This window comes from Pinus tabuliformis, chromosome 7, assembly GCF_031772625.1.
Source record: "Pinus tabuliformis cultivar Carrire ecotype Pingquan chromosome 7, CPIR1, whole genome shotgun sequence".
In the NCBI taxonomy this organism is placed as follows: Eukaryota; Viridiplantae; Streptophyta; class Pinopsida; order Pinales; family Pinaceae; genus Pinus; species Pinus tabuliformis.
In genome coordinates this window covers 862,488,819-862,514,198 of record NC_142293.1, presented here as the reverse complement: position 1 = coordinate 862,514,198, position 25,380 = coordinate 862,488,819, and the positions used below count along the sequence as shown (strand labels likewise).

General features: G+C 32.7%; 1 pseudogene; it reads left to right on the top strand.

The window, feature by feature from the left end:
• The first annotated feature begins 16,274 nt into the window (after positions 1–16,274).
• Positions 16,275–19,973, top strand: LOC149250336 (uncharacterized; annotated as a pseudogene).
• Positions 19,974–25,380: the final 5,407 nt, after the last annotated feature.

The following is a 25,380-nucleotide window of genomic DNA, read 5'->3' as shown; positions in this document are numbered from 1 at the left end:
TCATACCTAGAGGTGTTGGATAAGTGAATAATGGTGTAATTTCTACTACTATACAATGTTGCCTTTTATATGTTGAAACGAATGCATGACTACTTGTGAGGGTTCCTATGGAGGTAAAAATGTAGAAGTTGAGGTACTTCAAATTTTCATTTTTTGTTGAGTATGAGTTGTGCCTCTAGAATATTCTATTTAAATCTTAAGTCTTGACTTTGAAAATTTTAATGACTTGTAGCTTTTCCTCAATCTTGTAGCCTCCCTGTAGAAATAAAAGGAATGTGTAGATTTTCCTTGTTGGTGAGCATTTAAGTGGAAATTTTTCTTTAGTGTATAGGGTTAATGAAAGGTTATTAAAATCAACAAGGATGAAAATGGTATGAAAAGAAAATAACATGAGATGGAAAGGGAAATGAAAACTATTAATGATGAGATAGCTATGGTAATGTATGGAATGGAATGGTTTTTCTATAAGGTGAAAATAAGTACTTTGGTGACCTTGAAATTATTATTATTATTATTTAATTTCTTTATATCCTTGTATTTTATACTAATGTTATTTATTCTTATCTATTTTATTTTTGTCCTATGGCAGCTCTTCAATTACCTTCTAATTTCTTAACAAGTAAATTAGAATCTATGCATGTAATTATCGATCCCATGTTCATTTGGAACTTGTGAATTAGTAATATAATCTATTAAATGCTAAAGAAATTGTAGTATTAATTAATTAATTAATAACAGAGTGTTGGTGGTATTTTTTTCATGTGTATCTTAATGTGCATTATAGATAATAGCTAGGCTTTGTGCTTACAATTCTAACATTTTTTTATTGGCTACATTTCAGGATATTTATTATTGATCATTGTATTTTGACATCTTGAATTAATTAATAACGAGAAACACTCCCAATTAGTTTTCTAGGCCCCATACACAAAAGCATTCAAGCATGTAACCCATTAGTCATAAGTGCATCATATATACTCATTGTTTTTTACTTTTGGCATGCAAATCATTCTTTCAAAGGTACATTTTCATGCTATCACAACATATTTACATGGTTCACAAGGTGAGAAATCAATTTTTGGTGTAATTCCAAATTTTATGTTTGATAATTCTAGGTCATTTATAGGATATAAATGTCTTCAAAGTTACACTTATAATTGAGTATCTTATATGTAATTATTTTTCTCTCCGCCCACTTTTCTAACTTTCATAACGGTTAGGTAGGGATCTGCAACTCTGATGTTATTTTGCTTGTTTAGTAAAATATTTGCGAAGACTTTACAAAGTTTTATAATTGATTGAAAGTTATAGAATTTACAATTTATAAAGTTTCAAGGTCTCATTTTTTAAATGATAATTCTTTAAAGGGTGCTACATCAAGGGAAGAGCACCTACTTTACAAGCGGAAGGTTGGTGGTTCAATTCCATCGTGCTCTAATATTCATATGGAATGGTGATGATCATGTTTTGGTGATGAGGGCTCTTTTGACCATTACCAATGAGATTATGGTGACATTTTTCGATCGTCACCAAATCATGAAATGGTGATGGTCACTATCTATCATTATAATTATTATTCATTACGGACCTTGAATTTTAGCACAACACTTTGGTGACGCTCAATTTTGGGTGACAGAGGCTCTTTTTCAGTGACAGTAACTATCCATCATTATAATCATTGTTCGTGATGGACCTTGAATGTCACCACAAAACCTATACTTTTGGTGATGCCACCTTTGGTGACGTTCAGGTTTTTGGTGACAGAGGCTAAGGTTCATCACTATTACTCATATGAAATGGTGACGATCACTATCCATCATTATAAATCATTATTGGTGATGGACCTCGAATGTCACCACAACACCTATAGTTTTGGCAGTGCCACCTTTGCTGACATTTAGCTTTTGGTAACGGAGGCTCTTTTCACCATCACCGATGAGCTTATGGTTACATTTTTTACCCTCACCAATGTCCTTTTTTCTTGTAATGTATATCACCCAATATTATTTGTAACTAATCTACTTGAAAAACTATTGTTATTATCAGTACACACTATGCTTCAGTTTATGATATTGTCATAATGGGATGATTTGTAGATTCCCATGAAACCCAAACCAAGATGAAAAACATATTTTAAAGTAATCATCCTATGATATATGTTACCTACAAAATAATTTTTAGTAAATCCAACTAGAAGATCATAATGTTAGTGATGGAGTATAATATGACATATCTCATTGTTCCATCAATATATGTAAGAATCATTTTTCTTTCTTTCTAGTCTAAGTCTCTCAGTGACTTCATGAACCTGAAAATCATATTGATGCCATACATAATATATAGTCTAGTGGTAGTAAGATACATAATAGTACCAACCAATATGCTAAATAGGGTTGGATATAACGTTGGATCATTTATCTACCTTGCTAAGATTTGTTCTTATTGTAATTTAAGTTGGTGTTGGTTTTCAATTCATCATCTTAAACCTATTTATCACATCCATGGAATGCCTTTCTTGAAACATAGAAGTGCCTTAATCTAATTGAATGACTTCTACACCAAGAGAGAATCTCATTAACCAAAAATCAATCATTTCAAACTCTTACTTCATAGATGATTTAAACATGTATACTAATAGATTCCCTATGAAGATCATATCATCAACATAAAAACAAATAATTGGATTTTTTCCTTGCTCATTCACATCTATATACAATGTAAGCTCATTTCTTCTTATGTTGAATCTATTTTTGATCAAATATGAACTAGCGTTGTTATACCAAGCTTTGAGGGCTTGTTTTAGTCCATAAAGATATTTCTTCAAACTGTGTACCTTATTTTCAGAACCTTTTATCACATATCCTAGTGGTTGTCCCACATATACTTCTTCATAAAAAAATTCATTCAAGAATGTTGGTTTTACATCCATATAATAAAATTTCTACATGTTTTGAGTTGTTATGGCTAAGTATTAATGGTTCTGGATGTTGCTAACATACAAGGGGTCTCCCCGATGTGAAGTTACAATTATACCTCACATCGTTTGGAGTAGGATCACCATCTAGTTATTAGGCTTGGCCACTATACAAGTCATATTAGAGTTATGCTTGGATATAAAACACACAAAAGAGATCATACACATAAATTTGGGGTAGAAAGTATGTAAACTTTGTGAGACACCAAATGTAAAGTGTAAGGGGAGCTTCCAAAACAATAAAATTAGAGATGAACCTCTAATAGAAAAGTATTAGTACTATCCTAAGAGAGACACGCAAGAGAAAATGGAAGAGAATCATTGATTAACCTACAAATTAGTTCACAAGGTAACAATGATCATGTAAACACATAAAAACACCCGTTGAACAAGGTTCATATCTAAAGAAAAAAAATATTTCATTATCTTTACTTGCTTAGCATAAACATATACTGCAAACATTTAAGAATAGTTTTACAACATTCACGATAAATGTATGAAAGAGTGTTGCCTCCAAGAGCTTCTGATAATTAAATGAAATATTCAAGTACACTGCTACATTTATGAAACACTAACCCCAATAGTGTAACATGAAGCTACCATTTGCTTCTACAATGAATGATCTTCTTCCCTATGCACCACTAGAGAAGCGAAGGCAAATTCTCTCAATTTCCAACCCCTTTTCTTGAGTTATGAGGGCTTATTTATAACAAATGATAATGACCCTTGATCCTCCTCATCACTCTCTGACTTCTACAACTTATGGACTTATATGTGACTCTTCATATTCCACATGTGTCTCTTGGAATTATTTTCCATTGAATTTATTATTCATAAAAGACAAATTACATACAAAATGGGGGCTATATAAGACAAATCTACAATAAGACAAAACTTCCACATGTTGGAGGAAAATAAAAATCTATGGCTTGAGAGTGAAGCTCATTAGTGATATAGGAATTCCATGCTCTAAACTCTACTTCAATAATTTTGATCATTCTTGGTAGATCTGCAACATATCGCATATTCACCTCGAGTGGATCTGACAATATAGATTTGGAGTTTAATTGTATATTACTCAACAAAATGGATAACTTCATGTGAATTTCGATTGGCCTAATTGCATATTGTATAATAACATTCTTGGTCACCTCCAAGACTTCTTGATTTTTTTCTCGTCTGACTTGTTCAATCAACTCTTTTACCTCCCGCATAACTACATCCTTACTCCTTACTTCTCCAAGTGAACCTACAAAAGGTAATGCATGTTTCCATGCCAAGGACTCTAAGCTACTATGCAATCAAAGATAAGCAACTATGGTGTTTTTCACATGTTCACTAAGGTGGGGTAGTTCTAGGTATGTAGCCTCAACTGTGCTCTATCCACCTCAACTTCTAACCTCTCTTTCTTGACCAACCACTTGGGATGTTAAGATATTTGATGCCCCAATTCTGCATCAGATCAATGGTTGTGCATGTAACCTTTAGAACCTTCAATATTTCTTGAGACCCTTTTTGAATTTTGACCACAGGAACCATCACTTCGTGCAAGAGAACTATCTCATTATACAACTGTATCATGGTTTCTTCAATCGGCTTCAATTATTCAAGTATGTCCAACTGTAGATATGTTGTGCTGATACTAGTAGAAGGAAATTGTTGATTTTTTGCGATGAGATGGTCAACCTCCTATTTTGTGGCAGCTAATGCCTTTGGAAAATTTTCATTCTAACTCAAGTAATACAATGTGTTATCCTGTGCTGTTGTCGCAAAGGCCACATTTGCTGCAATTACTGCTTGAGGATTCCTCCTGGTGTTGGATGTTATCACCCTTTTCATGGCTACAACATGAATAGGGTCATTGGGAAAATACCTTCACCTCCCCCACACAATTCTCTTATTTATTTGGTAGAAGGTAAAGTTGGATGTATCCATAACCCTCTCATCAAGTGGAGGAAAAATTCCCATCTCGCTAAATGGGAGATAGTCGCTAGTGAGAGGAGGTTCTAACTCAGTGCAATGCTCATCTATAATTGGCTTAATGTCTTCCTCCTCCTCTAGTTTTTCTTCCATGTCATGGGCCATCTATTATTCCTCCATTTTCTATGCGGCTTCTTCCTCTTGTGTTTTCTTCATCTCCTCTTCCTGTAACCGCTTTTGTTGTTCCTCTTCTTCTGTTATTTTCATTTCTTCCTCTTCTTTCTTCTTTTGCAAGATTTCTTCCTATTGTTTCCTATGTAGCTCCTATGCTTTTCTCTTCTCCATTTCTTCCTTCTTCTTCAACAAATCATCTTACCTCTTCTTCTCTTATTCCTCTTTTTATTTTCACTCCTCCTCTTACTGCCTTTCTTCCTCTGACCTTTTCTTCTCCTCTTCCCTTTGCTTTTGTTCTTACTCTACCTCTATTGCACCTTTGCATAATGGATCAACCTTGAATTTTTTGTTGCTTCCTACTACTAGATCATGTTTTAGCTTCTTCTTTGACATTGTAGTGTTAACTTGGGAAGTCACTTCCTATTGAATCCCCTCCATGTGTACATTTGGTACATGTAGAACATGGGAGGGTCCTTCCTTATCTCTTGGCCTATTCTTTCTCAATGCATTGTACTATTTTTTTATTTTCTCATCTTCTGGATTGCTCAAAGGTACATATGCCCATATGTGTCATACCTTAGGACAATGTTACCTGTAAACATTTCTAGAGTCATATCTATGAAAACCCATTACTCCAAAATGAATATGCCTAAGTTCTTCAATTTCAGCTTCAGCCACCTTAAGGCTCTTAAGCTCATAGAGTTCAATTCGTAAAGGAAAAGAGGGACAAGGAGACTTCCTATTCCTTTGAATTTATGTAGACAACCCATTATTCAACTGATAGGCGACCTCCAGCAAGACTACCTTATTGGTTACATAACTCGGCATAAGGTGAGGGGTATTGTAGCACCCAAAAACGCTAATGTATGTTTCCTGTGGTAAAGAAAACTGATATGAAACCTCATAGATCTCCTCCTTCACTTGACCCGTCATGTAGGGAGGTTTTGTTTCAAAGATAATCTTATACCAAATTGCAAAGAAATACTCATCCAGCTTTGTTTATACTCCTCAAAACTAACTTCTCACAATAGTCTGCAATAAAAATAGACAAGAAAATTCTCTTGAGGGGTCCATTTCCATTTCATTCATGTAAACTCATAATGGGCACAGATTCCATCCATCAAATAAGTAGACATATAAAACCCTCATGATTTTTTGACTTGTAAATTTGTTTTGGCATGTTGTATATTAAGTTTCAATGTGATTCATGAGAGAGGATGTCAGCCTAGTTGAAGACTTTTCCTGTAAAAACAACTAGGTTGAGTAAATACACCTAATTCTCCTCAAAATATTTTGCATTCTTTCACCCATGCAATCTATAGCACATGACCATGATTTACTGATAAACCTTTGTCAAATATTTAGTCCTATAAACAACACTTTTCCCTTAGCACATCTTTGCAGGCTCTTGCCACCAAGACTTGAGGACTTCCTTAGTATTAAGGTTTTCCAAAGTCATGTAGAATCATGTATTCAAATATTTCTTAGGAGTTACCATCTTTTAATAGGAATGAAAATCATGTGGATGGTAGGTGGAAATCACCTTTCCGCTTTCATTGCTAAGGACTAGATTCTTTCTATCCATATGTAACAATATCCATTTGATAGCTTCTACATAAGAAAATAGTGGGAATCTGCATGCCACTCTATGCATTTTGAACCTCCTAATGTTTATGTACACTTCCCTATATTCCAAGTCTTCTAGCCATTCCTTTTTCATAAAGGCATCTTTTATATCCCGCCTGAGACTTTGAAATATTTGTCAATGAAACATTGTGTGTTTGATGGGATGGGAACAATTAGTTAGAACATTCCATTGCCTCCTCGATACTATTCTTTGAAGTTTCTTTGATTTAGCTTGGTGAGTGTTAGGAGGCATCGTCTCAGAAAAAGATGAAAGACAAATATATTTTTTATCTATAACACCTGCAAGTGGAAAATCACTCATGGTGAAAAGAAATTAGTTCCTCAATATCCCCGAACTAAAATACCTTAGCTATCACATGAAAACTATGAGAATTATAATGATTAAGGAAAGATCTAGGTATGTTGGGAGCACAATCCTATCAAGGATGAGACAAGGTGGCTTGACTAACCATTAAAAGTGTGCACTACACTAGGGCAAGGAAGAGGGAACAATTTGGGATCACAGTTCACAAACAAAGCTCGACTTGAGCTTAGAACTATGCCATGTGCACTTATGACAGAGAGAGAGTTTTTTAGGAACAAGTCAAATCAGCAAGGGACAAGGAGGCCCACACTGCTTACTCGAAGTGTGTTGTGTACTAAGGAGGCATAGTGATGGTGTAGTTCAAAGTTACTATGGGTAGAGATGCCTCACTATGGATTAAAAGTTATGTATGTGCTTTGGAAGGGAGCCCTTTTCTATTTGGTTCGATTTGAAATCACAAGTGGTGCCTATTTTTCCATAAGTGCACTATGCTCAAATAAAAGCTCAAAAATTTCTAAGTCAAGGTCTACAACAAGTCAATATCACAATAATAGTGATAGAAACAAGCCTCATGTGTTTATAGAACTTATGGTAATCATGACTAGAAGGTGAACGGTCTCGTAATGTGAAGAGTAAGTAGAAACACCACTTGCAACAAAAACATGACACTTGTAGGAGCAAGAATGAATAAAAACAACATTTCATATGCACAAATCATATCAAAATGCCACTAAAGGAACAAAAGAGCCACTAAAAATGACAAAAGAAAACAAAAGTGACAATTTGAAAACTTACCAGGAATTGACGCACTTATGACTAAGAATGAAGAAAAAGTCCTTGCAATGAGAAAATGTGCTCAACCTAGACTGAATAGTAATAGAGAGAATGAATAATGATTTGGGATTCTTATAAATAAAATTTACATGAAAATAAGGATCATGGTTTAGACGCATGCTCGCCACTTTTCGGATAATGAGTGAATTAGTTGAGGGGAGTGGGTCCCTGTTTTCTAGGAGTGCACTTTGCATGCAATCAAGGAAGGGTTCATGTGTGAGAGACTGGAAGTGTGCACTCGATGATGATAAAGAGTGTGAACCTATTGAGAACAAGGAGTGAACACTTTCTATTTATAGGGAGTGTGCAATCACTATGGACAAGGAGTGTGTTAAACTGTGAGACAAAAGTGCACTCAAATAGGAAAAGGAAGTGCACTCAGGCTCAAGATGTTTCAATTTCTTCCAAGAGTGTATCTGTGGTCACTAACTTTAGGAAGTTCACTTTCACTAGGAGAAAAAAATGTTATTTCTTGATTTTATGTGTTGTGCATGTCAAGTGATGAAAATTGGGCTAAGTTAGAGAAAATTAATGCTTCGATATCTCTAGAAAGGCAACACGAGAACTTCCAAAGATGATAATGTGATACTTAGGAAACTTTGACTTAGCAGGAAAAGAAACACTTAGAGATGTAGAAAAGATGGTCGACACTTTGAAAATCATGAACATAATACAAGATGACACAAGGTAGCGTGAAGTAATGGCTCATGAAAACATATGTAGGCTCCAAAATTGAATAAGGAAAAAAAGTGGAGGGTCGTTGTCACAGTGACAACACTAAGACAACCCTAACTATATCTAACCTTCCAACTAGTGTTAACGTCTTGATATAATCCACTTTAGGTTATTGTGAAAATATTTTTTCTTCCAATCTAGTGTTGTAATTTCTAATTTCTCCATTCTCATTGAGCTTTGTTCTGTAAACCCATTTTACACCTATGCAATATTCATCTTCTAATAAATATTTCTATACCATGTATCGTTATTTTCTACAGAATCCATCTTTTCATCCATTTATTTGACTTAATTTTCATCTTTTATTACCACTTAAGAACATCTAAATTGACAATTAAACAATGCAAAATTTTAATTCACATCTAAATCTTCATAGATTTCTCTAAAACTTCTAGTCTTTATTGACGTTAAGGAATCAATTGTAGAATAAATTTCACTACATTATTGAGGTTGAGTTACTTGAAAGAATGACTCATCTTGAATATAATGTCTTGGAGTTATTGTTGGAGTACTTATGAATGATGATTGGGTTTTTGAACCTTGTTTTCATCTTTGAACAACCTATTCCTCTACTTCATCTTCGACTTGAGGTATCACTACTCCAATTGTTATAGGTTTATCAATGCTTCCATCCCTTGCTTCATTTTCTTTAGATTCAACATAGTTGCTAATTACCAATTTTTTTGTTATTGGTTGATACAAATTGTATGTCGTGGAGTGATCATTGTACCCAATAAAAATTTACTTCTCACTTATGTCATCTTGCTTTTTTCTCAACGCCTTAAGAACATGGGCATATCCCACAAAACCAAATACTCCTAAATGTGCTACACTGCAACTCATACCTATCCATGCTTCCTATCGAACTTTGCTCTTCATATTTTTGGTGGGATATCAATTCAAAACATAAACTAAGCAAGCTATTGCTTCTTCCCAAAACTCATTTTATAGATTCTTTTTCTTCAACATGATTCTATCCATATCCATGGTGGTTCTATTCTTCCTTTTAGATGCACAATTTTGTTGTAGTATTTACCTAGTTTTGAACTATATCTTAATCCCATAATTCTTACAAAAGTTATGAAAATATTTTGAATCATCACCACCTCCTCATTCTAATATTAATAATTTAATCCCATGAATACTTAGTTTCTCAACCATTTCCTTCAATTCTCAAAACATATCAAACATTTTATATTTTTTTGCAAGGAAATACACCCAAGTCTTTCTTCTTTAATCATCTATGAAGTTTAGGAAGTAATAACTTCCTCCCAATGACTAGGTTTAAATTGGACCACATAGATCTATACAAACTAGCTCCAAAGGTTAATTTTCACTAAAAGACACTCCCTTGGGAAAATTATCATTGTGTTGATTTGCTAGAATAAAACTCTCACATGAACTAGGTGATTCTTCAATGGGAGGAAACCTTATAACTATCTTGTACTATTGTAATAGTCTAAACTCACCAAGATTTAGTCACCAAACTTGAAATACCATAACCAAAAATCGTCTATGCAAGTGTTTTTTTTGAGAAAATGAGTAATCATGTCTATCACACTTCATGCCAAGGGGATACATCTTATTCTTTGTGATATTTACTATAGAAATCAAAATATCACTTGGAAATTTTTCATATACGAAATAACCATTTCCCTTAAATATTACATTATACCCTTTTTGCGTAAGTTGGCCAACACTAAGAAGATAATGTTTCAAACTTGTAGCATAGTACACATTTAATATATGCCTTTTGTGACCTTGTTTGGTAAGGATGTTAACCATTCGTTTTCCCATAAATTTTAAAACATTTTTTGATCCCAACTTGAATTTAGTTTGTATTGAATTATCCATATCTACAATTATGCTTATGTTTCTTATCATATACTATCTATAATACAAATATCATTAAGTGGATTTTGAGTAGCATTACATGCAATAAATAAAGATTCTTCACACTTCTTAGAAGCGAATCGTGCCTGCTCAAATATGTTTTTTTCTGTATACACCCATGTGCATAATGATGCAACTTATTACACTAAAAGTAATTGATTCTTGACTTTCCATACTTATCATTTGATTATGAACTTATGATTCTACTCCCCTTTGAACTATGAGGATTTTGTTCTAATCCCATTTTTATTTTTGAACCATCTATTTGATTGTTTCTTCTATTCCCCCCCTTCTTCTATTATTAATCATGATCCTTATCTAACTCTTGAGATATAAACCTAAAATTTGAATGTGTTTTCCCAAGATTCACCATTCATGTTTATTCAATATTCTTAGGATGGAAAGTATCCCAACAGTTCATTTACTAATAGATGTGAGAAGTCTTTATAATTTTTAATGTCTATGACTATTATATCAAACTTCATAGGAAATTATCTAAGCATAATATCTACCACTATTTGATCTGAAAGATCTTTACCATTAATATTTAGTTGATTCATACACTAGTCTACAAACTTTGAGTCCTCCTTCTTCAAATTCTCATCATTCATCATCAATTTCTACAACTTAATTGTATTCTGTAGGAATTTACAGGGTAAGTTCCTCAGACAGAACACCAAAGGACACCGCTCACAAACAGATCACAGATCAATACACCAGTATTTTGACATGGTTAAAACCCTCAAAGAGGGAAACAGTCCACGGCCTGAGCCAACGCAGCCACTTCAGGCAATTTATTAATAAAAGAATGAAAATTTACATATGCTTCTCTCATAGATGGATTACCCTACAAATGACCCTCCATGCGCTTTAAATAGAAATCATGGACCAATCAGGTGTTAAGCCACAGATCAAGTGTCGGTAATACCAAGGAGAGAATGAACCGTCGGATCACTACATATCGTGACCGTCGGATTGTAAGTTACAAAATATACATAGTAAAGAAACACACTTTACCTAACTCTATACCTAAATCTATACTAGACCAAGTTGTACTTAAATATTTCCTATGTGTCGGAATATCCTAACATATTCACCTGTGTAACTACATCATAATTAGTCTCTAACATCTCCCACACTATCTTAGAGAAATTTATTGTTGAGATCTTGGGAAATATAGTCTCATCCATGTCATTTTCGATAGAAAGAATAATTTTTTCATCCTTATTTATATTGTTTCTAACTTTATCCTTTTGTAAATATGCCAAATATTGTTCAACCCCTTCATTAATTGGATTTGTATCGATAAGTACTACAAGATTCCAAACATCTTGAAAATGTAACAAGGTATTCATCTTAATTTCCCAAACTTCATATCTTTTTCTTACTATAATCAGAATCGATATCTGAGAAAGACTCTTGCTTAAAGCCATATCTATTTTCATTTTCCAAAAAAGGCATTCTCTTTATAAAAATAAAAAACAAAAACAAAACCCTTTTAATTTTTTTAAATAAAAAACCTTTCCCTTTACGTGTTCATTTTTCAAAAAATATCATAATTAAGTCAAACTTTCATCATGAAAATTATGTTTTCAATGCAAGTGCAACTTTCATTCCTAGATTTAACACTATTTAAAAAAAGGAAACTTTTTGCAAATCCACCCAAGGGAATTTCTATTGAAATTATTCTATTCAAAATTGTATTAATTAACACTTCCTAACAACTATGGTGGCTCGAGATAGTAATTAAGCCACGATGGTGGCTCACAGTAGCAGCTAAGAATATATAGAGATGTGAACTCAGCGTAGATTTTGATTTCTTAAAACCCTCAATAAGCAACGTTAACATAGTGGGTTTCCACATTTAACCGTTAGTGATTAGTGTTGACACAGTGGCTCTACAAACAACAAATATTCTCACCTTAAAGATAGCCTAGTGAATTACTCTAACTCATTGCAGTGCTTCTAGCTCTAGCACACTTAGTTCCTCTGGATCTAATAGCTTGGTTTATCTGGCTTTGATAGCTTGGTTTCTTGCGCTATGATATCAATATGAGTGACAGAGGAGAAAACTATATTACTACAATAACTAAATACTCTTGAATAACTCAGAATAAAACTACATAATAACATACAATATAACATAATAGATTTGTCATTCTTTAACTCTAATTGATTGAATTTCTTGAGGATACATAATTAAATAGACCCAAAAAAACTCATAGAGAATACTCTAGAAATATCATGTAAAATCTTCTAGAAACATATTTAGAACACTGATTATGGATATGCTAATTTTATCTCACGGATGCATGACTAATTGTTCCTACATTTATACTTTACACAAACTACTAAAAACTATCACCTAACTAGGAGTAATTATATCTAACATGTTTTTTTAAGGACTCGTATTCTAAAATATAATAATAAAATTACAATGTTATGCTTGGGACACCACCAATACATGTGTGATAAATACTTTGGCAATTACTGAGAGGGGGCATGGGGGGAGCATGAATCAATAATTGTATCTTTTCAATTAATCAATTCAACTTAATTTAATTTTTATGTATTTTTCTTTTGGAACTAATGGCTTATGTATATGTTCAACTTTTAATTGATTCTTTCATAGGTGACAAAGAGGTAATTTCATACTTAAACTGAATTTAAAAGAATTCACATAAATGAGACATTCAGGTCGTAAGACATGAAGACACTAGATAAAAGTAGAAATGCATAAAGGTATAAAACCTTAAATTTTTGGCTGAAGTGATGTGAAAGAAAGCTCCTACTCTCTTATTACATCAAATTTTCTATAGGCTCCAACCTACAAGATGTTACTACATCAATTCTTTTGTAAGCTTAAACTTGCAAGAAAGCTCCAACTCCCAAAAACGTTTTGTAGGTTACAACCCATAGGAGGCTCCTCAATCAACTACAATAGGTTTGTTATCAAGCTATAACTTGAAAGGAGACTACAATCCCTTAATCAAGTTACAAATAAAATTTGTTGGTTACCTAGTCTTTGTCTATGTTATGTTGCTTATCCTCTTTTTTGTTTCTTATCTTCTCATTTGTTTCTTATCCTCACTACTCGCTTCTTCAAGTCTGCTCTCCTTCTACTACTCTTTCTCCTCCTCTTTTCTCCTTATCAGGCTTGTTCAATAAGTTTCTCATACAAATGCTCAATTCACCGAAAAATTATTTTTCATCCAAAATGACATTTTTTTTTTAAATATTTTTCACGTGTGGTTCACAGACACCTGCGGTCACTGGGTGGCCACTACGTCCACGGAAATATCTGAGCTTGATCAAGGGTATCAAGCCCTGTGGCCAATAGCTAGGCCTAACCCCAAGGGCTTCGGGGAGAATTGACCCTGTGACCTCCCGAACGGTGAGGCACTTATTTGACCAGTTGAGCTAACCCTTGGGGCTTCAAAATGACCTATTTTATATACAAATAGTTGTTAGTTATTTTTATTCCATGTAGGAATTCAAATTGAAGAGTTATCACTCGGTCTTCCATATGTGTTCACATTATTCGTATTCATTTCGAAATCTGAAATCAATTTCAAGAATTTCGTAATATTAATAATATCTAAAATAATATAAGCCAACAATAATGATTGCACTATGTCGCTTTGAAATGTAACTTTAGCATATAATATTCAATGAAAATATCAAGTTCTCTAAACTTGTTCTTCAGAGCTCTCATGTGCCATGTGTTTTATTTTTAATATGTATTGTAACATTAGATAAGCTTCCATTTTATCAACCTCACACACTTTTGTATCAAACTTACATAAATATGTTTTTGCAACAATAGTTAAAATTTCGACATCACATCACTTAATCAACCTTTGCATATCAACCGATCAATAATAGCAATCAACATTGCAATATCAAGCAACATTAACATCAAGAAACCTTAGCACTAAGTGACTTTAACATCAACATAACTCATCAACATGACTCATGGCCATTTGACACCAATGGAAACATTTCCAATATTCTCCCCCTTTGGAATTGACAGTGACACAATGTTCCTCCTCCTTTCTATCCTGAAAAATAAATGAATAAATAAAATAAAATATAAATTATTATCCTTGCTACTTCTTCTTACCTACTCCTTTGACATCAATGACAAGGGATTTGAAGAATTAATAAAATTCTATAGTTGTGTAGAACTTTTTTACTGGGTAAATAAATTTTCCTTTGCTAACCATTGGGAATAGTTTAGGAAATATATAATTACTAGTTTGAAAATTGAATGGTTGTCCTGATTAACAAAATAAAAACTTCCCTCAAAATTTCTTCCTCCTGTAGGTTTCTGAGATCTGTTTTCAAACTTGGGATACTTTTTAACATTGTCAGGACTAATGCTCAAGTGAAAATGAAAAGGCACTCTACCAACCAAATAGAAACCCATAAGCTTTAAGAATTTCATCCAATTAATAAATATACCCATTATTTATGCACATCCAATATAACTTCAGGCAATTAATCAATTAGAAATCTTCTCAAAGAATAAAAGGAGGTTAACACAATTCTTTTCTTGTACAAGCATATGTATGTGTTGTAACAAATTATCACTTTGTTTTTTGAATGTGCCCATTGAAGATGTCCTCGATCGATATTTCACTGGTTGTATATATCTGGAATAGCACCTAACAATGTCATTGATTGACATGATACAATGATTCTAAATCTATTGGCCAAATAGAATACACTCCCAAATTTGTTAAATAACAAGATTCATGCCTAGAATTGCTTGGTTGTAGTAAGATATCACTCAGTACTTTGAGCCAACATAAATATGAATCCTTTTCCAATACAACCAGGCAACAAAACAACCACATAGAGGTAAGCCAAACGCATGGTTGCAAGATATGGTACATACATATTAAATGAAATAGGAACACTAACATCATACATTCACATGGGGATTTATGTTGAACTTTCAAGCAATAGTTCCAACATCCATATCAATAAACCAACAACATGAGAATGTTTCACTTGTACAAGTTCCACAAATTTCATGATACCAGCAACAAAGAAAGTAAACAATTGGGAATAGATATCAATGATCAATGAATCAATTAGTTGTGATATCAATCTATGGGTGCGTCCAACAACTAAATGAACTAACTTGGAGGAAACCCATACATTGGCCTTAGATTCATACGAGTGCTATAGAATCTGATTACTCACACCTATCTATGCTTTCATATTGGATTAAGGTTTCTCAATTATATTTCTTCTGATTGGAAAATTGAATGGTAACACAACATGATCCTGCAATCTACATAGGAAACTCCTTTTAAGAGATTTATCACTATATATTGTGATAATACCACATGATAATATTCCTATACAATAATATTCTCACACAATAATTTGCAGCGCACAACTTTCAAGGTTGAAGTTAGGGAACAAAACCCTAATTCACCAATGGTCTTCATAAACTCCATAAAATGCGCGACACCAAATAATCCAAAAACATAATTCAATGCAATATATATATATATATATATATATATATATATATATATATATATATATATATATATATATATATATATATATATATATATATATATATATATATATATATATATATATATATATATATATATATATATATATCTAACAAACCAATTTAATTCAACGTACAATATATGTTAACATACCATATTTTTATAATGTTTCTCCATATATTAACACAACTGTATATTAAACAATATAATGCGAGTGATCGCAAAGGCCCGATGGTTTTTTTTCAAATATTAGACCATGACAGATGGCAGGAGGAATAATTTTCATGGGCAGGAATGCAATTATTGTCATAGAAAATGCTTATGGAGTGGAACAATCTCTTGAAGAAATGGATTTTCACCGAAGTCTAGGAACATGACAGGTGAGTTGAACCGAATGGAGATGTTGATTTACAAGGGGGTTGATGTAAATGTTGAGGATGCCTCTAGATATGCTCCACTACATTATGCTTCTAGAAATAGTCGTGTTCAAGTTCGCTTCCTACTCTTGAAGAATGGAGCACTAGCTAATAAGAAAATAAGAGGAGGTGAGGTGACCAGTTTACACCATATAATATATGTGACAAGGAATAAATATGTGGAGAAAATGATTATCTTCTCAATATTATGAATCAGTTAAACAATATAACATTGGAGACATGAGTAATAAATGACTGCAGTAAGACAGAACTAAACTGGACTAACTGAAAATGAACTAGGACACTTGGATTGATGGTTTTGACACCTAGTAGGTGGCTAGAGTTAGATTCTCCAACACTCCCCCTTAATGAAAACCACATAGAAATTGAATTAAGATATCTATTGGTCTATGTCTGAGCTAGGCTTACAATTTAAAAAAATTACAATTTCCTTCTCATTTTCTTTTCTTCCAAATCCTATAGCCTCTAAATTGTTTCAACTTTTTATTTTTGTTGTATCCTTCAAACCTTAGTTTCTTCATTTGCTGGTGTAGGTCTTCCATCGTTTCAAGTTTTTTAAGCATGTCTTGGACTTCTTTAAAAAATAGATTATATGTGGGATGACCACATATTATCTTTTGTAGTGTGATTTTGATCATCGATCTACTGTGACATAAGATGACAATAAAATTTTATCTCTTCAAAAATCCAATATCTAAAAATTTCATTGGTGTGTTCACCATGCATGTTGTCTTCAACATTCATATCTGCAGCTTGTATGTAGACCTCATCTAGACATGTTGTTGCAAACCATGCTTCAAGGAACTTTAACTCTTCTTCATAATCATCCTATTTAAATGTAGATTGGAAATCAATGGTAAGTGTAAAAAAATCTACAGAACCACATTGGTTATGTTCCTTCTGTTTTGTAATGAGATATTTCTCCTGTTGTGTTTCTTTCTCTACCTCTTCCTTTCTCTCTGTTTTCTCTTTTTGGGATTCCTTCTTTTCCTCTTCCTTTATCTTTGTCTCTGCCTCCTCCAGTTCTTTACTAACATGTGTTGTTGCAGACAGGTTGTCTTCCACTTGGTTTTCAGACACAAGTGGGATTATCTCACCAAATAACATCATGTCGATATCATGTTTTTGTTGCATCATCTGCAACCATTCATCATTAGGAAACAAATCTCATTAAATTTCACATCAACAAATTAAATTGTTGGATAAACCATAACACTAGCTAGAATCATCAAATTGTCATCAGTAAACTCTATTGCTAGAATCACCAAGTTGTCATCAACAAGATTTGTTGTTGGATTTACCAAATCTTCATGCACTTGTAGTTATGAAAAGTGGGATTCACGATCATTTATGTGCTCCTTCTCTTCTTCTTCTGCAAATTCTTCACATAAATTATCCACTTGTGGCGGAGCACAATGGGATTCGACAAACTTTTCATCTCATTGTAGATCTGCTACTATAGATCCACCTTCATCTTCAACTTCAATGCTCCCCCTTACACCAAAACTGCTCTCAAGGGCATCTGAGGCCTTCTTAGTTGTCTTGGCATCCGAAATGAGGGGAATAATGTTGTCATCTACAAATTCCTTTATGCATTTTAATATGAAGGGATCATTTTTCCTCTTCACTTCCAATTCTTTCAAAAACACTTCATACATGACTAGTTGTTGCTTTGACTTTCTTAGCCTCTTGGATTTTCCCATTGTTAGGCACTGGATCACTTCGACTCAGCGAGAAAATGTACTTCCAGACATAGTAGTTTCCTGGAACAAAAATATATTTTCGATGATTTCCCTGCTACTCAACATTGAAAAAAAATAGGTCTACAAATTTTCACAAAGGCGGCCTTTTCACAAAAGCCCTTATAAAATGCCTTGCAAACTATTTTTCAAATCCTTTGATTTAAAACAAAAATAACACTCTTTTAAACAAAGCGGCACTTCAAAAAAATCTTTAATAAAGCAACCCCTTCTTCTAATTCCCTCTTTTAAGAGGCCTTTAAAAAAACTCCAAAACAATGTCTTTTTAAAAAAAAATTCTTTATGATCTTTTTTTTAAAACAATGTGCTTATGATCCCTTTATTTTAAAACAAAGGCTTTTGAAAATTTTTTTTTTTTTTCTAGTTAAGACTAACCTAAGTACCTACGAGGAATTTGAACCAGTGACCTATCGCAAGGAGTGCCTTAATAGCGCACCCATTCACCGTCATTTCAAAATCCCATGAACACTTTTGAAAAAAACTTTGAGCAACATCAATTTTTTTTTTTTTTAACTCAAAACCATGAATTTTATGCTCATAACCACTCGTATTAATTTGAGTAACCTCCCTCAAAATTTCATGCTCATAACCACAACTCGTATTTCATGCCCTTCTTGAAAATAAATTTGAATATATTATAAAGGAACTTTTATAATATCATGGACAAAGAAACTTCAACAAATGATGAATGGAAATAGAACCTTTTGACTTTTCATGAACGACTTTCCTTTTTAAAATTTGTGTTGCGTGTCGCACCACGTTTGACCTTTGTTGAATTAAAGACTTCAACTCACTTCGTCAGCCCTTTGATTAAAAAAATACGTGTTATTGTTCGCCGTAGTCTTTAACGCAACTTTTTGAAAGCCTTTCCGGCGATTTTTTCCGGTGAAAATCCGGCAGTGATTTATTGAAATCGAAGTTTGATAACTAGTTTCTGCACAATGAAAGCGTCCCAGGGGTTTTTCAGGGTGCTGAATCCGAATATGCAGTTAAAAAACCATTTTAACTGCAACAAATCATGATTTCATCTCAATTTCTTCCGCCGGATTCCGTCACCGGAATCTCAAAAAGTCGCATTATAAACAACTCCTTATTGTTCTGGCTGATACAACCGCTCTGTATGTCGTCAGCGTCAGCACACTTTTCAATAGCGTGTTTATACGTTGAGACACATTTTTATATAGTTTCGTAACTTTGTGGAGATCAACGCACTTAAGAAGAGAGATCAAGTGTGTTGGTCACTTAATTTATTTTTCTCTCTTATGCTTCTTCACGAGAGGATTTTTCAAATTCCTGCTACTCTATCAAAGAGTATTATGCTGGTTCGTCTTTTCTCTTTATTGCTCTCATTTTTCTTATGTCTCTGCTTTTTAGTAACATGATAAGGAATAAAAGATGTGGAGTAGAGGATTTTTCCTTTCAATCTTACGAATCGGTTAAAGAAGATTACATTGGAGACATCAGTAATAATAACTGCAGAAAGACTAAACTAAATTGGACTAACTAAAACTAAACTAAGACACTTGGATGGACGATTTTGACACCTAAAAGATGGTTGGAATTAGATTCTCCAAAAATATGTAGGCCATTAAAATGTTGTCAAAATTCTCATTGATGCTAGTGCAAATTCATGTACTCAAGAATCTAATGGTTATAGATTTTCAAGGACATCATGGCATTGTTAATTTGTTAATGAATGTGAGCACCAAGATTTCTGAGATATGAGACAATAAGGGTCTTTTACTAAGAGACTATTAGAAGACTTTGTGTTTGAGGGTCTTTTACCAAGAGATTGTGCATGATTGATGAGAAGGTTTTGAAAATTAGGATTTGTGGAACTCTCCAGATATATTATGAAGAGCTCAATGAAATATAGGGAACAGTTTTTTCTTTTTCAATAGCAAGATCCAATAAAATATTTAGGAATATAATGCATCATATACATTCAATACATGTATACACCATTAATCATTCGGTTGGTAGAATACATTCAATACCATATATCTAGAAAATAATGATGGAAATCGGAACTAAGACCATTTTTTTCATACCATGTAGGTTGTTTTCATATAATGATGGTCGACCTCTATCCTAGCATATAATTGATACCTGTCATCCACTGTCCTTATAAAATTTTGATTGCAATTGCTTCACTAACCTTAAAATTATGAATGCACGTTTTAAGTGTATACATAACATATGATAAAGCATTGCATTCATCACATTTAATTCTAGGTGTATATCACATGTCTATTACATTTATTTGACAATTTCTTAGTCGAAAAATAAACTACAATCCCTAAGTCGACCTCTCCATATGTTGTTATGATATTCCTTTGACTTTCCATTCATTCTTCAAATGCATCTTTTTTCCTCTACATCTCTATCATTTGTTACTCCTTCCAACCCTGTCACCTTTCTCGCTTCTCAGTTATATCTTATTTTCACTACCTCTATCATTTTTATTATCCATGTGTTACCTGTCATCTTCTGCATTATTGACTCTCCTTCTAGTGTTACAAGTATTCACTGTCTTGTTCCTTTGAGTCTCTTTGAATTGCCTATTTCTTGAATTATTATTAGCCTTGCTTCTATTTCTTAATAATATATTGAGGTTGATTCACTTAGTATAGATCTCCAGGTTATATTTACAAAGATCTAATCTCTAGGATCATCCTTATCTTCATCTCGAAATATTATGGTGTCCTTTTTTGCAAGTTCTTGTTCTGTAATTTCTTTTCTACGAATTTGATACATATTTTGTTCTCTTTGTTATATGATCAGTGTGTTTAGTGGATATGTTATATGATATCATTTTTATATGGTCGATGAATTTGATACAATCATGATCCTCTTTACGAATCCTCCTCTATGCATGATAAGGTGTGTGAATTATCATCTATGTCTCTATGTTGGTCTACCATCTCTCATTTTATCTCTGTGTTAGTCTACTATTGGTGCTCATTTTTCATTTACAACTTTTCAATATCTTAGCACTGGTGATATCTCTATGGTTTGTGTTGGTGATACCTCTCTCAATAGTCAATGACAGCCTTCATCACCCCCTATAATCAATAACATTTTCTTTGATTCTAACATAAAAACTAAGTTACTGTTAGAATTTCAATTGTTTTCTTCATAACTCTATGGCTCCTTTTATGTAACCAATATTATTTTGATATAATTAGCCTTGTGCTCAAATTATCTCAGGTTCAATGAAACTTCTTGCATTCACTAAAATTATTGTATGAACTTGCTTGTATTTTTGTTCAAACTTTCATGTGCTTTTGGAGATTTGATGATACCTCTACACAAGATGATCTTTTATACTAGTATTATGATAGCTTAGATGTTGGAAATAGACTAAATGTGTTCATATAAATATAACTCATGCATATATATATATATATATATATATATATATATATATATATATATATATAAAGACATATACATATATATATATATATATATATAGATATCTTATATATATATATATATATATATGTATATTAAGATATCTATATATATATATATATATATATGTATATGTCTTTATATATATATATATATATATATATATATATATATATATATATATATATATATATATATATATATATATATATATATATATATATATATATATATATATATATGTCTTCATTTATGACCTTATCATAGTAGTTGCAAATAATATGGCTTGGGTGTCATTCACATGATACTTCACATTGAATACCCCTGGGGACTTGCTAGCACTTAGAAAGTTTCTCTTGGTTATAGGAGAGAAATTCCCAAGGTAACATTTTCACTCCAACTTGTAGATTGAAGGTTAGCCCCTTTAATCCAAGGAGGGCTCTCTCTAACTTTTACACTGTGGCTAGATCTTTAGATAGGTTGTGTTGATGTAGGGTTTAGTTCGGCTTGAAATCAATAGCTCATTGGGTGATGGAGTCAAATAGATAGGGTTTATATGGGTTTACCAAGATAATTGGCTGTCTAATCAGGATTGATAATGGTAAGGTGGATATCATATCATAGACCTCTATCATTTGTTGTAGATGGATGAAGGAAAAAAACAATCCACTACCTAGGGCATAAATAATGAACCTTATGGTAGCTTTAGAGGATCAAGATGGAACCTTTGAAAACTTAACTCAGAGCATCAAAGCAGAGATGAATTCTGAATTAATTTATCTCTTCCAAACATTAAGAAGGAACGCAATCATGAGATTATAAAGGAGAAATTTAAAAACACAAAGAAATACATACTAAAATCAAACTATCACTTGGATATTTATATCATTGGTTATAATCTACTGATCTTGGCAATTGAAATAATTAAAGCAATCAAACACAAATAGACAGTGGTTATGTTTAAAATAAAAACCAACCCTTTCTTCATATTCTTGATGAAATATATATAAAATACAATAGATATAAGCTTCCTGAAGTATGGTAGTAGTAATTACAAAATATTTACATTTTCTTTGAGGGTATAATTAGCAAAAATTGCTGAAACCTAATCATCTTAGTTATTCGTATCTCTAATTTGGTACATAATCCCTCGTTGAAACAGAGCACAAGGTTGTTATATGCTCATGCTGTTAGTATCCTGAAAGAATAACAAGTTGTCTACCGCAAGATACGATATGGAACGGTTTGCAAAAAATCATCTCTTTTTGAAAAGTGTTGATTCGGAATACAAATTTTTTTTTGGCATATTTTTGACACTTTAAATTTTCTTATGTATCAAGTATCAACATATTTTTTTAAATGTCTGTGGTTTTCATGCTATGAAAAGTGTTGATGCAATGTCAACCCCTTTTTTTAGAGGGCTTATTTTTGACAATTTATATTTTCTTATATATTAAGTGTGGGCTTATTTTTCTCTGTCTTTTTCTACTCTTTGTAGTCTGCTCTATTTTTTCTTCTTCATCAAGGATGACAACTATTTATTTGAACTTAGGATTCATTCTAGCTTTGAAATTCAACCATAGATTGTTTGTAGGATGAGTGTGAGGTATTTTTCTCTGAACCCTAACCTCTGTCTCAACTTCCTCATCTTCTATTTCAACTTTATGTTTACCCTTTTTTCTCTTTGAGATTTTATGTTTTGTTTCTTCCTCCTCTACCATAATTCTTTATTGGTTTCTTTGGTTTCTAGTCCCCCCTTCATAAATTTCAACCTCTAGCATCTTCACAGGGAGCTCCTCATGTTTTTCAGCATGGGTTCGGCTAGATTATCCTTTGGTGTGATGAACTACATCTTGAGAAGGAACTCTTTTTTGGCCTCTTTTTGATCTTCTAGGTACATGTTAGTTTGTGTTCATTTTCCTCATTTTCCTTAATTGTTCTACTTTCTTATTCAACTCATGAGTATATAAAATCTTAATAAGACTATGATGAAAAATATCATGAGCTTGTAATTCAAGTCTCTTCCTTTTCTTGGTACACATTTTCAACAAATTCTGACATAGCAAATATGGAAAATTCATTTTCTTAAAACTTGTTAAGTGAAAAATAAACCTCATGTGGTATAGGTAAGCTTTGGAATACCTACCTTCACAAGTGAAGAAAAGATGGTTTTAGTTTGCTTCGATGACCCACATCCCATTCTTGATTTGGGAAGTCTTATTTTAAGAAGAAATTTAAATCCACATTAAACAACCTCTACTTCTGAACCACCTTTCACCTTCAACTAGCAAACTCGTTGCTTCGGTGATCGACTCTTTTGTGACAGGGAAGTGAAATTTCTTGATTCTAGTTGTATTTCCATCGAAAGAGAAGATAAAATCATGGCATTAGATAAGGTTGTACACATTAAAGAGTTGAAATATCAATTCCCAACCCGCACTTCTAAAAATATCAAGCATTTCAAGGTACAATTTAAAGTATGTGCCATTGGGTTTGAACCTCGTCACTTGGCCAGACTGACCCATTCTACCAAGCTCCAAGACCTTCAACACATTTACTGACCTTGAAATACACTATCAGAGGACTGAAAGACAAATAACACCCTTTATGCAATGCAAAATAGCAAAACTAGGTTTGCTAGAAAAACTATTATAAAGCAAAACAGGGCAAACTAGGGTTTGATTTAAAATGACTCAAATGGGATAAAAAATGTTGGAAATTCCAAATCATATAGGAGAGGAACCATTATTTTACAAATCACCACTTGAGTGCTCAAAAAATATGACTTAATGAGTCAGAAATAAAGTTTTAATTTTTTTTTAAAAGCAGTACGAAAACATTTCGTAGCACCACCCGATTTTTTACTATAGGTCAAATCACTAAGCGCAATTTTGCATAGACTTAGGGTTAGGTAAAAGAGTTTTAATTACACATTTCCCTAGGATTAGCATACCTTATAATGAATACAACACCCCCCTTTATATTATTTATGACTTGAAAAAAGATAGACTAGCATCATTGACTTGAAATCAAGGTGTAAACTTGATGCTAACAGGACCAGATATAAAGAAGATGATATATAGACTTTGCTTCTCTTGGCTTGAAGTCATCGCATTTGCTTTCAATTTATGTATTTCAAGGAGTTTTTTTCTTTGCATTATTCAAAGTTCAAAAAGTATCAATATAATTCGTAAGAAATACAACATAATTTAATCCATAGGTCATACATATTCAGAGTCATTAAAGTTGAAGAATTTTGAGGAATTGTGATGATGCAATATGATAGACTCATATTCAAAATGCTTTGACTAGATATGAAAATGTTAACATAGATCATATTCATTTTGGATAGGCTTATTCACTTTTTCATATATATATATGTGTGTGTGTGTGTGTGTGTGTGTGTGTGTGTGTGTGTGTGTGTGTGTGTGTGTGTGTGTGTGTGTGTGTGTGTGTGTGTATGTATGTATGTATGTATGTATATAGTATCGAAGGATAAATTTATGAATGATGGACCAAGTTGATGTTTTCTTTTTCATAATGAAGATGACCTAGCTTTATAGATAAAAGTTGGTCTTTTTCATGTTTCTTCTTTCACAACCACAAAGTATTGACTCTTAAACATTACTTTATTCTTTTAGTCTTCTTGTTGTTGTTCATATAATTTTGTTGCTTTTGTACAGTTTCCCTCTTTAGATAGTACCTTGTTTTTTATATTCTCTAAAATCCATTGATGCTCCTCTTTAAA